Genomic DNA, 13,322 nt, shown 5'->3' on the forward strand with positions numbered 1-13,322 from the left:
TTGGAGATACCTTAGAAATCTATACATAGAACTTCCATATGACCCCACAATCCCACTCTTGGGCATCTATCCGGACAAAACTCTACTTAAAAGAGACACGTGCACCCGCATGTTCATTGCAGCACTATTCACAATAGCCAAGACATGGAAACAACCCAAATGTCCATCGACAGAAGATTGGATTCGGAAGATGTGGTATATATACACAATGGAATACTACTCAGCCATAAAAAAGAATGACATAATGCCATTTGCAGTAACATGGATGGAGCTAGAGAACCTCATCCTGAGTGAAATGAGCCAGAAAGACAAAGACAAATACCATATGAGATCACTTATAACTGGAATCTAATATCCAGCACAAATGAACATCTCCTCAGAAAAGAAAATCATGGACTTGGAGAAGAGACTTGTGGCTGCCTGATGCGAGGGGAAGGGAGTGGGAGGGATCGGGAGCTTGGGCTTCTCAGACACAACTTAGAATAGATTTACGAGGAGATCCTGCTGAATAGCATTGAGAACTTTGTCTAGATACTCATGTTGCAACAGAAGAAAGGCTGGGGGAAAAATGTAATTGTAATGTATACATGTAAGGATAACCTGACCCCCTTGCTGTACAGTGGGAAAAAATAATAATAATTTAAAAAAAATTATATTTGGTTTCATCTTAAATTTCCACAAACAAGTTGGGAGATTTTGACCAGCTGTGGTAAAAGAATTGTGTCTGAGTGGTACTGAGGTAAACGACACCGGTGCTATAAAGAGCAACAGGAAGGTGGAAGCACGAGCTGTGCAAGTCTTCCATTATTCACATCACCCAAGAAACAACAACAGCATCACTGACGATCGTAGCAACAGGGTGAGTGATGCACAGATAGTGCTGGGCCCTGAACCAGGAATAGGGAGGAAATACATTCTTCCACATGTTCTGTCTACTGGTTTCATAATTTCTTCATCATTGTAATTTTTAAAAAATCAATTTTGGTGTAGGTAGCTTGACAGACCATAGAACAGAGCCTCAGTTTCCTCAACTCTAAAATATACACAAAACTTTACAATGTAAGGAGAACTGCATGGCATAACATACATAAAGTGCTTACAATGGAAGACGTGTTCAGCATATTATAGCCATTGCTGCCGTTAATAAACATCTCAAAACTTGCAAAATAGAATGGAAAATAATACCCATGTTTACATATATTCTAGGACTCCTTTTATTTTAAAATATCTGTTAAAGTGTCAGTCTTTGGAAAAATATAAACCATGAAGGCATACAGTAATTCAACCAATATTTATTTATACGTTGGCCCCTGTTAATTCCAGATGATAATGAGCCAATCATACAAATACACATAAAATTAAAATTGCAGTGAGCATCACAAGGGAAAAGAACATAAAGCTAAAACAATATTTAACAGGGAAACTGATGTAGCAAAGAAGGCCGAAGAAGGTTTCCTTAGGGAAGGGATGTTTGAGCTCACATCTGAAAGGCAGGGGTGAGGGAGTTGCAAGAAAGGGGACAGAGAGGGAAGATAAGGAGAGGGAGGGGGATATTAAGAGAGATACAGAATTTGAACACATCATCTTTAATCTTGAAATGTGGTCTAAAATTTATTTCAGTAGTTTAAGATTTGGAGAGAAACTTCCACACTTGTGAAGCTATCACAGAGAAGATGATTATAAATGGCAAGACCAAACATACCATGTAAGACTCAACAAAGCCAACCCCCCAAAAAACTCAACCTTTGTACACTGTGCCCATTTTTGCTTTATAAATGACCACCAATAAGGTCATCCTGAGGTCACTACTATCCAGTAAAATTCTACACTTATGTATCACTTCTCAAATCAACAGCAAATAGGTGTACAGGAATGAGAACCATATTTACATTTTTTATATTTAATTAAGATGAAAATCTTCTGATGGAGAGTATAATATTTTCCAGGTCTAAACAGTTAAAGCTCTGTTATATCTACCAGTTGAAAAATATGTAGATACAAAATCGGTAGAAGACACAGCCTTCAAGTTTCACTATAAAACACTCTAGGTCAGTGGTTCTCAAACTGATTCTTATGGACTCTAAAGTTTGCATAAGAATTATATAGAGGGAGTTCCCATTGTGGCTCAGTGGCTAATGAACCTGACTAGTATCCATGAGGATGTGGGTTCGATACCTGGCCCTGCTCAGCGGGTTAAGGATCTGGTGTTTCTGTGAGCTGTGGTGTGGGTCTCGGATGCGGCTCAGGTCCCACACTGCTGTGGTGTAGGCCAGCAGCTAAAGCTCCAATTAAACCCCTAGCCTGGGAAACTCCATATACCAAGAGTGCAACCCTAAAAAGACAAAAGAGGGAAAAAAAAAAAAAGAATGACATAGAGGACCCCACAGCAGTTTCCAATTCAATCATTCAATGGAACTGCAATTTAAAGAGTTCACTGGTGCTTCTGCTCAGGGAACCACATTTAGAGACTACTGCTCTAGGTTAAGAATTTACAGTTAAATAATAAAACATTTCCTTATAAATGACCTTTAGATTTTATTGAGAATCAGAACATAGTTAAATAGTGTTCAAAAATGTTAATAAGTTTAATTAAAATTTATGAAATTATTAATACAGTGTAAAAAACGCAAAACCAAAAGCTGTATTTTAAGTTAGCCTAGGTACAGGGCCAGGAATTTGGCCAAATTTTTATCTGTCAAAGATCTAGGTAGAAATATTTTTTTTAATTGTAATCTCATACCACAGATCCTAGTGACTATTTTCAACCCCCAGTTTTTCTCTGCCATTTTGTTTAGCTCACAGGAAAACAGCTTAAAGTGAAATACAGTCATTTTAAAGTAAGAACTGAAAGCAATATCCTGGTACTGTATTAACTGCAGTTTAGACTGGGTAGCTTTACATTTTTATATTACGTTTAGTTGACGCTACATATTGAAGTATGTTTCTTTTGTTAGAGTCATTCATCAATCTCCTCATCTTTTCTCATGCTTCTCCCATGCTAGACGTCATGTTTTTTTGTTAACTGACACTCTCACATAGTGAAGATAATATTGCTGATAAAGGCATACATCTTCAACACGAAGCAAATAGATTTTGTCACTACCCAACAGGGAAATCATGCGGAAGCTGTCAGTCATACAGTAGGAGAGATTACATTATCAAAGTGATACACCTTTGACATAGAGTCCAAAACCAAACTCAAAAGAGACCAATTAACAGGTATGCTGGTCTGTATTTTGATTGCACTGGAAAGCATCCCATTCCTGCATGAATATAAGACTGGTGATTTAATAGGCTTTTCACTTCTGTAATAACTCTTATCTATTCTCTGTCAACAAACTATGCATGAAAATCTTTTAATTCAACTAATCTGAGAGCAATTCTATTATTTATTGAAAGTCATATCTAATATTTGTACTATTTCCTTACTGTCACCATATCATACATCTGAGGTGTTGTGTTGAAGAGACAGGCTCCATGTCAATTCAGACCGCTCCCCTTATGTTCTAAAAATGCAGAAGTGCATTTTAAACAGTTCTGTGTTTGTATGAAATAAGTTCAAAATAGAGACAGAGCATGATTCTATTAGTAATTCAATCTATGTACTAGGAGATAGTTAAAACAACTTTTTTTTTCTTTTTTTTTTTTTTTTTCTTTTTAGGGCTGTACCCATGGCACATAGCAGTTTCCAGGCTGGGGGTCAAAGCGTAGCTGTAGCTACCAGCCTATGCCACAGCCAAAGCAACACAGGATCCCAGGATCCAAGCCATGTCTGCGACCTACAGCACAGCTCACAGCAACACTGGATCCTTAACCCACTGAGCAAGGCCAGGGATTGAAACCACGTCCTCATGGATGCTAGTCAAATTCATTTACTGCTGAGCCATGATGGGAATTCCATAAAAACAATTTTGAAACTATTGCTACAATTCTAAAATTTTTCCCAACAAGCCCTACATTATAGCTGTATATTCATGGAAAATAATATGAGGAAAGATTAACTGTTACGTAGATGCATTATAGCTTTAAAAGTGAAAAAAATATCAAAAATTATGTAAATGAGGTACACATTTTATATGAATAAAATATTAAGCATTCAGTGACTGCTCATTATTAATATAGCTGTTCTTTTACCTATCTCCTAATCTTTCCCTTAGAGCAAATCTTAGGAGGACTGGTTAAGGATGTACCTCAAATACCTCGCTTCATGTACTATCTTGTTATTAATGTGAAATTCAACACTTTAGTGTGATGTGGTATAATTAAATATTTATATATCTATAAATATATACCAGCATCTCTTTCATTAAAAGTCAAGATAAGATCAAAGATTTTTGTCTTAGGTACAGATAACACTGACAATTCTAAGAATATAGTGTACAGCAGCACGCTGCATATCAAAAACAAACTCACTCTGTACTTTGCACAACAAATTTAACTACTCTGCAATATCAAAATCTATTTCAAAACGAACTTACCTTTCCTTACATCTTTTGTTCCTTTCTACAATTCCAGGAGACTTGCATCTTATACCTTACAGCCTCATCCACAAGCCACTAATCCTATTTATCCTTTAAGATCAAGACCAAGCAAGTCTTATCTTCCTTGGAAGCCTTTTCAGAAAAAATCCAGTATGAAATGTTATTGTCATGCTCTGAACTCCTGCAGCCTTCATTAGACATGCAATCTCTTATTGCCAAGAACTGTTAACTCTGTGCAAGCCTGAGCTTCAGAACTACTCCAAATGGAAAGTAAGCTTCTGAAGGGCAGGAAGCAAGGAAGTCTTATGTTCTTCCACATTATCTAGATAGTACCTTGCACACAACAGGCCCTTTACTGTGAACACTATGTTGAGTAATAAAATGTAATGAGTTCCATATCTATAATATTTTTTCATTTTCTACTTCACAGGTTTGATGTAAACTAACACTCTATAGTATAAAAATACATCATTAAAATAATAAACAGTTGCTGATTCTCTAACAGTGTCAAAAGTATTCAGAAATATGATTTTTTTAATGATTGCAATAATACAGCTCATCAAATACATTTTAAAATTCCCCATCAGTTCTACATTGCAATGATTCAGGAAAGTTAAAGTAATGCTCCTCAGAATGGGGTGTTCAGTCCAAGTTCTAATATATAAAACCACACATAATGCAATGTTGAAATAGTATATTAAACCCATATGAATCTAACCAAATCAAAGTAACAAATCCTTAACTCTATTTTGTCTTCAAAATAAAGAGGACTGTTATGCAAAGCTACTTTTACACGGGGGGGGGGGGGACTGTTGGCATGTTTTGATCAAAATAAGTAGCTCCTTAATTAATACCAAATGAAGACAAATCACTCTAACAATAAATTGGTTAGTTTACTTCTCTTTCTTCTCTGTGAAATTATTGAACCAGTGGTTGCCACACAGAATTTTTATGTTTTAAAAACACTGTGCTTGGCAGGTGCTTAGAGACACCTCAATTTAAAATAATAATAAGGATACTGTCCTCTCTCAGTCACAAGCCAGTTATAGGTTCTATGAAAACAAAGGCTGCTACTTTTAAGAACAAACATAAATTTGCTAAAGATACTTGGTAGATACCATCCTAAGACATTTCTAAGCTTCAAGTTATGTCTTTGGAATTTGTGCCTGTTATAGAGCAAACAGAAAAAGGAAATGAAACAAATTGTATTGTAGCCTAGATTAATGTAGCATTTTAGGTCTTAATAGCTGGTTCTAATTCTAATCAATAATAAGTGAATATAAACTCACCTAGGTATCTGCTTCTCTTTCTTCCTCAAGGCTTTTAAGAAAACCAGCTTTATGGTAAAATGTGTGCACATCATTTTTAATAGCCTTTCTTAGGGGTAAAAAATGGAGGATATGTTACATAGCAATAGGAAGGTATTCAACTGTAAAGATACTAGAAATGAAAGCTGTTGAAACCAAGTAGGTACTTTCTGTCTTGTAGGTATTATTGGTGGGCTAAAGAGGTAGGAGGAGTGGAGAATAAGTACATAAAAATATTAAAGGGCAAGAGATCAGTAACTTCTCAGAAGCATTTCTTTTTCTACCTGTATAATGACAAGTGCTTTTCTGACTTCCTTCATCTCGTATTCAAGCTTCCACGAAAAAGGGGATGGAAAGCAGAATTGCTTCTAATTCTGAGAAGTAAAAAAGAGGGGAGATACGGTAGAGAGGAACAGAGAGAGAAAGGAGAAGAGAGGGGGAGAGAGGAGCTCAGGAAACACGGAAGGAAACCCCGAGAAATTTCACAACTCTTTGCCATAAATAGCCTTTCTTCTCACTCTGGATACCTCCTCCTTTACATCAGCAAGGCTCAGCCTCCACGCGCAGTGAAGCACCATTCACAAATCCCTCCGTCACCCCATCGCACACCCCTGCCCCTCGATGGCACCGCCTGTAAGAGTCCCTGGGACACATGCCAAAAGGGGTGAGGGGCAGGGAGCAAGGGGACACCTGCCGTTTCAGCTCCGGACTGATTTTCTTTGCAGGTGAACCAACGCATTGATTCGTCAGGAGCGCGAATACACACATACACACACACACACACGCACGCACACGCACACACACCCCCCTCCCCGGAGCCCTTGACACGCCACCACAAAGCAATTTGTTCCCACTAAGTCGCTGCTGCTCCTGCCGCCGCTGGGGAGGGTCTCGCCTCCAATCCAGGAAGCCAGCGCCGGGGACAAGCGGGCGGAGGCAGGAGGCCGTCCGGCTCGGGCACTGCGGCTCCGCCGGGAGCGCCGGGCTCCCCGCCCCCTTCCTCCCCCCCTCCCCCTCCCCTGCCGCCGCCCCCGCCCCCGCCCGGGCGCCCGCAGCCCCGGCGCCAGCGCCGCCACGCCGCCCTTACCTGCGGGACGCGAGCGGCCAAGGAGGGGAGCGGCCGCCAGCCTGCGCCAACTCTTGCCTCCGTGGCCGGCCGCGCTCCGCATCGCCGCAGAGTGGCGGCCGCGGCGGCGGCGGGGAGCAGAGCGCTCAGGAGCGCAGAGGCAAAGGCCCCCCGCAGCGCGCGGGGAGTCGCGGGCCGGCGGCGGGCGAGCCCGTCCGCCTCCCTCCCGCCCGGCCCGCGAGGCCAGGTCTCCGCGCCGCGCACGCGGGCCCGCGGCCGGCGCCCCGGGCCTGGGCGGGGGCTGCTCCGGGGCGGCCGGGGCACTGCGCGGTCACCTGCCGGGCGGTCCCTCCGCGTCGGCCCGGGGCCGGCCCGGGTGCGGCGGCTACGCGAAGCGCGACCCTCCCGGCGCGGGGGCACCGGGGGGGCGTTACTACCTTGAGGGCTCCGCGCCGCTGGTTGGGCTCCTCCAGGGCACTCGGGGATTTATGTCTTCGGGGGACGGGGGTGTCTCTCCGGGTCCCCCTCCTCAGCCCTCCCTCCCCTTCTCGGCTGTTGGGCTCCTTCGCTCCACTCCCAGTTGCACCGAGTCGAGCTGTGTTATTTAATAATCCTCCTGCTCCTCCCGCCTGCGCCAGCAGGGCTGCTCTGCCTGAGCCACCGCTTCCCAGTCAGTCATGTTGTGGAGAGAGAGAGGGAGGGAGAGGCGGATTGGCAGTCGGTCGGCGACTATTTGTGGTGAGAGAGAGACGAGCAGAGCTAGAGGAGGGCAGGGGAGGGACGTGGGGAGGCGCTTCCAAGTGTGTGAGTGCGCGGAGTGCGACTGAGTGGGGGACACGGAAGCCACGTCCCTCGCAGGCCCTGCTCCCCGACTGTGAGGAGGGCGGCGGCGAGCGCGCGGCCTTTATAGGGGCCGGGGCGGGGGCGGGGGCGGGGGGGGAGGCTCCGAGGGCGGCGCCCGGCCAACTGCGTCCGCGGGTTACCACGCACGCAGCCTCGTGCCTTAACGCGCGCACACCCGCTGCTGGCCCGTTGCTGAGTTTTCGTTTCGGGGGAGCGATATCCGACCGTGCTGACTTGGCTTTCCTCTTGGTCCATCCTCGTGCGTCGCTGGAGTCCAAGTGCACGGGTAGGTCAAGGCTGGAAAAGCCGGGCAGGAATCTAAAGCTCTGCAAAGGGACCGCGGTAATGCTGAAAAGTCACCCTGTCTTTTCTCTCCAAACCACCTATGTTCTTTCGCTTCCACCTCTCAAGGAGGAACTGGGGAGGTTTGTCCTCCTCTTTCCCATCTCACCCAGCCTCTTCACTTCCTGACACATCTCCTCCTTCAAACGCAGCGAGAAACCTGGCTTCCTTTCTTAGGCAGATGGTACACACCAGGACATATTTACAGCAGTCAGGTCTTCTGTGGGATCATGGAAGTTGGGACTGTGACCTGGAGTGGAACTTGGATTCCTGTGCATAAAGCCCTAGATCACGTGGGAATTACAAGCAGAATCAGCTACCATTTTGACACTTGACTGATGGCCACGTGGAAAAATCTTGCCCCTTTAGTGATGGAGAAGACTTCTGATGCGTGGTTCTGTGGCTTAATTTATTTTCCCTCAGTCCTCTCTCCTGTTGCACTGCATCATTTCCCTTTAGGTTCGCCCTGGGTCCTGAACTCTCCCATCCATCCCCTTCTTTATTGCTACTTCTTTTATCTTTATGTCTCTCGCAGACAGTACAGCAGATGGAGTGCATTTAACTCTGTGTGTGTTGGGAACATTTTTTTAACCAATTCGGGTGGCTTGTTGGACCATTTCAGATGGATAAGACAACGCCAGCGATGTTTGTACACCAACTTACTTCCTTTACACTCTAACCAGCCTCCTGCCCATATGACAGAATCTTTGTGATCTCACCAACTGTACTGGCAGACAGCTTCCAGCAAACAAGCAATCTATGCTTCTTTCAAGGTTGTGTGTGTGTGTGTGTGTGTGTGTGTCCACACGTGCTCGCTCGCGCTCGTGCACGCATTCTAAATAATGCGGTCATAATCTGACTTCTGAAACGTGAATGCATTGAGTATATAAGCAAGGTGTACTTTTTGCATAAGTACTACTGATAGACGTATATTTTGGTATGGAGACAACCCTCCTTTGGCCAACAACTGTGGGAATTTTTTTTTTTTTTCGTAAATTTGACAAAGGAATTTAAGAACATCTAGGAAGCTAGGGTTGACAACTCAGTTATTGTAGCTTCTCTCTTTATTAGTAGCTATGACCATTGCTGTGTCCCCAGGTTTGGGGGGTATGCTGGCCCATTATACATTCTCCATTCATTTTACCTTTACCATCAATTTTCTTTCCTCTTAATTCTTCTATGTCTTATACAAAGAGTTTAGCATCTGTTAAAGTCCATTAAAAGTGGCTTAAGCGTGTAATCAAGAAGGGGCAGCAAAGTTGGACTCAGTGGACAAATGTATCAGAAACATAAAAATACAGAATATTATAGTTCCTTTGATTAAGTATTGATAAATGTATATGCTAATAGAAGATGTTGAGATTTAATATGTGTACCTGTGAAAAAGCTATTACCATTTCTTCAGTTGTATAGATCAGGAAAGTCAGATTTGGGGCAGGAAGGTAGTTAACCTTAGGTACTGTACAAATTAAGGGGTGCAGCTGGAAATCAGCCTAAATGTGCCTTATACTACTGTCCTTATTGCCTCCCATTCAGAACACTTGGCTTAATGGAAAGTCAATAGTTTCTTTAGAGCTTTCAATAATTATGAAATAAGCATATCTGCATTCCCTTGGCATTTTCCTTCTACCCTCTCCTTCTTTTTCTAATGTAAGAACAATTTGCAGAATGTTCATTCTTTTAGGGTTAGGCCTGGGGTTTAAAAGTCCTAACTACTCGGATTTATAGATTTAAAAAAAAAAAAAAAAAAGCTAGGAAACTTTTCGCCAAAGTCCTTACTAAAAGAATCATGCTATTACTTCAGAAGGAAATTTTGTGTAAGAGATATTCCTGATCCAAACTTTGAACTAGCAAATAATTATGTGCTTTATTTAAGAGCTATAAATAGGCATTTAAGAAAAAAGGTTTTCCCCTTTAAGGATGATGCTGAAACATATTGGGCAAGTTTTTGGTGTTTTTATTGTCCAAGTTCTCTATTTATTTAATTGTCATCGATAGTGATAATTTAATAATGAACTCTATATTGCCTGGTTCAAAATTAATTATACATTAGACCAGATATTTCAAGGGCACTTTCAGTAACCACAGCTGATTATAATTTTCACACTCTCAACTGCATTCCTAATTAGTGAGAACCATGAAAATCTGTCAATTGCCTTTTTTCAATGAGGTATTAAAGTCAACATTTCTTGCTTAATTTTATAATAATTTTGCTTGCCAAGTCCAAAATTCATATACGTTAGACCCATAAGATATGTGAATATACATAACACACTTCTGTAAAGTGAATTCATTTTAACTATTTTGTACTTCTGTTGAGAAAAGTCTTTACTAGAAAGCCCATTTATAAATTATAATGAACATTTTAGAAGTTAAGTAAATGAATTATTTTTTTAAGATCGCTTAATGTTTCAAGTAGAATTTCCCACTTTGCTACATTTTTCATAATACAGTTTTTGTTGTGATAGGAAAACAGAAAGTTAATGACTCTTTCCAATTTGTTCATTTTCATCTCTTATGCTTGCTGCTGTTTGGTTCCCAAGTGCATTTAACTGGCAAGTTCAATGAATATTTGGCATTGTACCATTTGATGAAAGCAGAAAAATTAGGTTGCCAATTACATATGTGCCCCTTATGTGCACTGAATTCCCACTGAAGTGATGAACCAAATTAGAAATTCTTCAGTGCGAGTACGTAAAAAGTGATATTAGTGCCAAGGGAAGTAAGGGAGATAATTTTTCTTTCCAACTTAATTACTATAATAAAAGTCATAAGGTGTTTTAGAAAGTGAATTAACTTTAAAATATTTGCAAAACAATGTTGGTAGATGAAGTACCAGAAAACAAATTTAAAATCTGCAGAGTTTTTTTTATTCATTTTAGTTTGTGTGTATGTGTGTGTGTGTGTGTGTGGTTCTCATGTGGCACAGTGGGTTAAGGATCTGGCTTTATCACGGCAGTAGCTCAGGTCACTGCTATAGCACAGGTTCAGTTCCGGGCCTGGGAACTTCCATATTCAGCTGGCACAGCCAGAACATTTTTTTAAAAGTTGCTTTTTTTTTTTTCCTGTCCCAGTTATTTTATCATCCTTTGATTTATTTCATATTCTATCATAATTATCCAATCACTATGAAGAAATTTAAATGCAGACCATTTCTCCCCTTTGCTTCAGCCTAATAGTATAAAAGACATTCAAAAAATATATGAATATGGTGTTAACATTCTGGATTTTTTCCATATTACTAAAAGATAAAATATATTTTGGAGTTCCCATCGTGGCGCAGTGGTTAACGAATCCGACTAGGAACCATGAGGTTGCGGGTTCGGTCCCTGCCCTTGCTCAGTGGGTTAACGATCCGGCGTTGCCGTGAGCTGTGGTGTAGGTTGCAGACGCGGCTCGGATCCCGCGTTGCTGTGGCTCTGGCGTAGGCCGGTGGCTACAGCTCCGATTCGACCCCTAGCCTGGGACCCTCCATATGCCGCGGGAGCGGCCCAAGAAATAGCAACAACAACAACAACAACAACAACAAAGACAAAAAAAAAGATAAAATATATTTTATGACAATTGTTGCAAAATTAAGGTGGTGTTATGGGTACCTTAGAGCAGCAGGAGACTTTAATGGAGATTGAGGCTGAAATTTGCCCTGGATTCAAGACCAAAGACTGATGAGTCAATGTGGGACAAGAGAGGGGAGAACAAACTCAACTGCAGTTTGTAGTCCAAAGAACACAGGAAAAACTCTGTATTAACATGGGAAGTCTCTTAATTGGAGCAACCAGTCAGGTAGATGGGACACTAGTAGAAAAATATTAAGACAGAATGATTTTTCAGAAATCTGGTAGTGGCTGCTATGTGTGGCAAATTGTCTTTTTGCAGCAGAAATTCTGCCTACTGGCAGAACAGCAGGATCTATCATTGCCCTTGCTCAGTGGAGGAAACTGAAAGGGCAGGCAGGTCAACGGCCCAGAATTTCAGAGAGGAATCCTCTCCAGACGCTAAGCCCAGATGACTGGCTCAAAATATGCCCTGCACGAGCTGTCTTTGATCTGGGAACTACACGGACAACAAGGATTCATCCCATGGGACAGATGTGGTAGCATACCCTCAAGGTGAAAGGAAGCCACTCTCCTTATCACAGGGCTACCGTTCCCAGTATTACAATGTGATCTAATTCTAAGCCCATTTAATGGACCAGCAGGATGGAAAGCAGAGGGTGTGGAGAGCCATTGCTTACCCAGCAACTGAGGAAATCCTGAATTTCCAGAGAAGAACATCCAGTCTAGTGGACTGGAAAAACACGAGGTGGCAGAAGGAGGAGAGAACTGACAAAACACTGATGTTCTCTGAATTTACATCTCTCTATTGTTTAAGAGAGATAAAATGTATGAAAAATAATATTTTATTATTATTTAATAAACCAACATAAAACCAAAGGAGTCATTTTAAGTAGATTTACCAGTAGAAACTTTCCCTCGTATATAGCTTCTTTATCTTTGTTTCTATTTCCAAATGTGATTTTGTGAGGTCTTATGAAAAATAATCTCAAGATTTCTCACCTCAGGAGATAATTTTCATGGTTGAATACCTGTTTTGTTCTGACTGCAATATTTAAAAATATTGATCCAGTTGATTGGTCATTTGTTGATGTCTGTGTTATGTCTAAGCGATTTTTCTCATTGGACGTTTGAGTTTTCATTGGATAAAGTTATTTTTTCGTTGGACTATTATGACTGTCCACGGACATCTATGTTTTTCTAGGCACTTCATTAAACTAAATAGAACTTAACACATTTTTTAGAGAAATCATAAATTATCACTGAAAATGGTATATTGATAAAATCTGAAGCTGTAATAAATCTATGTAAGTCAAATAGATTTAATTATAACAATATAAGTGTATCAAAATTGTAATAGTACTCTTTACTATTTAGATATATGGTTAAAAATAGACAATGCTAATAAAATAATCTAAACCATATTAAACCAGTACTTAAGCAGGTTGGAAACTGGTCTTGCCATCTGTCAGTTTCTATACTGGCAGTTTCACAAATGAGATCTCTTTTTAACAAAACATCACAGCAGGAGATACAGACATGTGAATTGTAATTAAAATGTGAAAATGCATTTCCTAGTCTTTGTCACTTATATAGAGCTTTTCTTATATTGTGAAATTCTACACTTAAAGAGTTAGCCAAAATGGAAATCATTTTTATTTTGCCAAATCTATACATTATTGACTATAATTTTAACTTCAGTGATGATTGCCTATGTTATCGTAAATTG

The 13,322-nt window shown here is 41.1% G+C and overlaps 1 protein-coding gene and 1 long non-coding RNA gene across 5 annotated transcripts in view; one reads left to right on the plus strand and one right to left on the minus strand.

Moving 5' to 3' along the window:
* The window catches only part of CCSER1 (coiled-coil serine rich protein 1), an 823,961-nt gene extending 816,547 nt beyond the window's left edge, over window positions 1-7,414 (minus strand). For both annotated transcript variants that reach the window (XM_047798060.1, XM_047798062.1), the window contains exon 1: window positions 7,292-7,414. The gene's annotated coding sequence lies outside the window, so the exon portion shown is untranslated. The remainder of the gene's footprint in view (window positions 1-7,291) is intronic.
* Window positions 7,415-7,795: 381 nt separating this feature from the next.
* Window positions 7,796-13,322, plus strand: part of LOC125137355 (uncharacterized) — a 30,072-nt gene continuing 24,545 nt past the window's right edge. For all 3 annotated transcript variants that reach the window (XR_007137409.1, XR_007137410.1, XR_007137411.1), the window contains exon 1: window positions 7,796-7,983. This is a non-coding gene — a long non-coding RNA (uncharacterized LOC125137355). The remainder of the gene's footprint in view (window positions 7,984-13,322) is intronic.

This window comes from Phacochoerus africanus, chromosome 10 (assembly GCF_016906955.1).
Source record: "Phacochoerus africanus isolate WHEZ1 chromosome 10, ROS_Pafr_v1, whole genome shotgun sequence".
NCBI lineage: Eukaryota > Metazoa > Chordata > Mammalia > Artiodactyla > Suidae > Phacochoerus > Phacochoerus africanus.